This window comes from Myodes glareolus, chromosome 22 (assembly GCF_982192425.1).
Source record: "Myodes glareolus chromosome 22, mMyoGla1.1, whole genome shotgun sequence".
NCBI lineage: Eukaryota > Metazoa > Chordata > Mammalia > Rodentia > Cricetidae > Myodes > Myodes glareolus.
The window spans coordinates 12,390,245-12,393,049 of NC_142047.1; the positions used below are offsets into that span (position 1 = coordinate 12,390,245).

The 2,805-nt window shown below is 44.8% G+C and overlaps 1 pseudogene; it reads right to left on the reverse strand.

Annotated features, from left to right (window-relative positions):
• Window positions 1-287: 287 nt before the first annotated feature.
• On the reverse strand, window positions 288-2,489 carry LOC148118420 (NADH dehydrogenase [ubiquinone] 1 beta subcomplex subunit 2, mitochondrial pseudogene; annotated as a pseudogene).
• Between the last annotated feature and the right edge of the window lie 316 nt (window positions 2,490-2,805).

Here is a 2,805-nt window from a genome sequence, read left to right on the forward strand (position 1 = left end):
TGCGCCAGTCCTCAGTAGATTGGGGCAGGAGGATCAGGAGTTACATGCCAGTATGGACTCCATAGTGAGATCCTGTCTCAGTCAACCAAGCAACCAATCCATTAATTGATCAGTAAACCAAGAGTCCAATGTTAGGTGTGTTCAATACTATCGTAATGTCATAAAGGGTACACTTTATTCTATGGTTCTGGGGATGGAACACATCCCCGTGCACGCTAAGCAGGATTTCTGCTGAACTGCACCCCAGTCCTAGGAAAGAAGAGACTTTTTTTTTTTAACTTGGCAAACCACTTTAATATACAACTTTAAATATGAAGGCTGTAATTTCTTTTTTTTTAAAGATTTATTTATTATGTATACAGTGTTCTATCTGTCTGTATGTTTGCTGGCCCAGAGAAGGTACCAGATCTTATTATAGATGGTTGTGAGCCACCATGTGGTTGCTGGGAATTGAACTCAGGACCCCAGGAAGAGCAGTCAGTGCTCTAAACCTCTGAGCCATCTCTCCAGCTCCCAAGGCTGTAATTTCTTGAAACTTCTCACCTTGCTCTTGTCCAGAGTTGAGTTTATACTTTCAGGCCTCATCATCAGGAGGGACCCCCAGTTCTTCATCTGTTCACTGCGAAGGATCTGGATATGAAAAGTGACCCAGCACAGCGTCCGAGTGGCGCCAAAAGCGCCAGAGAATCCAGACCCACATGAGTGATCTTAAGAACTCACCCTGGATCACCTGTTCCCGGGTAAGTTGGGGCAATTTTCTGTACTTGGGTGGAATATGCACCTCACCGCCAGCATTACTGACTCCACGATCTCTCCAGCCAGCCTGTGCTCAGCAGTCCCCAGCAAGCAGCCTCCAGCCTCCGAAAGGTGCAAGCCGCCGAAAGGGCAGACAAAGTAGTGGTGAACGGAGAACGCTCTGAAAGAACAAACTTTTAAACTTTTTTTAGTGTATATTTATTTTGATGTGATGGTGTATGCCTTAATTTCTAGCACTCAGGAGGCAGAGGCAGGTGGATCTCTACATTCAAGGCCAGCCTGGTCTACAGAACACGTTCTAAGACAGATAGGGCTACACAGAGAAACCCTGTCATGAAAAACAAACAAACAACAACAAAGATTTATTTATTTGAATGTTTTGTCTGCATATGTGTACTATGTGCATGTCTGGCACATGTGAGCTCAGAAGACATTGGATTCTTGGGAGCTAGAATTAATGACGTACTTCGTGGGTCCTCTGGAAAACCCAAGTGTCTAACTGCAGAACCTATCTCCAGCCCCCTAGAAGACATTTTTAAAAAATGTATCATTATATTTTATGTGTGTGTGTGTGTGTGTGTGTGTGCTCGCACACGTGCGCACACATATGCCAGGGCATGTGTATGGTCTGAGGACAATTTTGAGGTTATTTCTCTCCTTCCATCACGTGGACCCCAGGGACTGAACTCTAGTGCTCAGGTTTTGTGTCAAGGGCCTTGACCCCAAGCCATCTTGCCAATACAGAATACATTGTATTCAACACCTCTTTCAATCTGTGATCTGTAACGTTTCCCTTCTGACCCCTCAGGAGGCCTCCAAGCTACCCACCTCTTCAGTCTTCTCTTTCACAGCCTTCTTCAACTAGGTGACCCTCTCCCTTTGCCAACGTTCTCTCCTCTTCCCCGGAGGCTTTCCTTCCTTTCTTGTGGACTGTGGGAGCTGGAGAGATGACTCAGGTTAACAATCTGTACTGCTCTTTCAGAAGACCCCAGGTGATTTCCAACAACCATGTCAGGTGGCTAAGAACCACCTGTAACTCTAAACTCCATGCCAGAGCCCCTGTGGGCACCTGCACACATGCACATACATTTATATAGTTAAAATCAATTAAAAAAAACCTCAAAAAATAAAGAAAAGGTAGGGCAGTGGTGGTGCTCGCCTTTAATTCCAGCACTTGGGAGGCAAAGGCAGGCAGATCTCTGTGAGTTCAAGGTCAGCCTGGTCTACAGAGCAAGATCCAGGACAATCAGAGCTACACCGAGAAATCCTGTCTTAAAAAAAAGAAAAGAAAGGAAGGAAGAAAGAAAGAAAGAATGAGAAAGAAAGAAATAAAAATTCTACAGAGCACAGGCTTTTTATTTATTTATTATTATTATTATTATGATGATGATGATGATGATGATGTATATATGTCTTCATTAGGGTTTCTATTGCTGTGAAGAGACTCCACAACCATGGCAACTCTTTTTTTTAAAAAAAAATATTTATTTATTTATTATGTATACAATATTCTGTCTGTGTGTATGTCTGCAGGCCAGAAGAGAGCACCAGATCTCATTACAGATGGTTGTGAGCCACCATGTGGTTGCTGGGAATTGAACTCAGGATCTCTGGAAGAGCAGCCAGTGCTCAAAACCACTGAGCCATCTCTCCAGCCCACTACGGCAACTCTTACAAAGGTAAACATTTAATTGGGTGCCTTACAGTTCAGAGGTTCACTCCATTACCATCATGATGGGTCATGGTGCTTTACAGGCAGACAAAGGACTGAAGAGGTAGCTGAGAGCTCCACATCTTGTGCGGGGCAACAGGAAGTGAACTGAGACATGGGATATGGCTTGAGCATATGAGGCCTTAAAGCTTGTCCTCCTCCAACAAAGCCACACCTCCAATAGTGCCACTCCCTTATGAGCTTGGCGGGGGGGGGGGGGGGACACGGAATGGACGGACCAATTATACTCACACTACCACAGTGTGTTTGTACCATGGCATGTGTGTGGAGAACTAAAGACGACTTGCAGGCATCAGCTGTTTTTACCATGTGGGGCC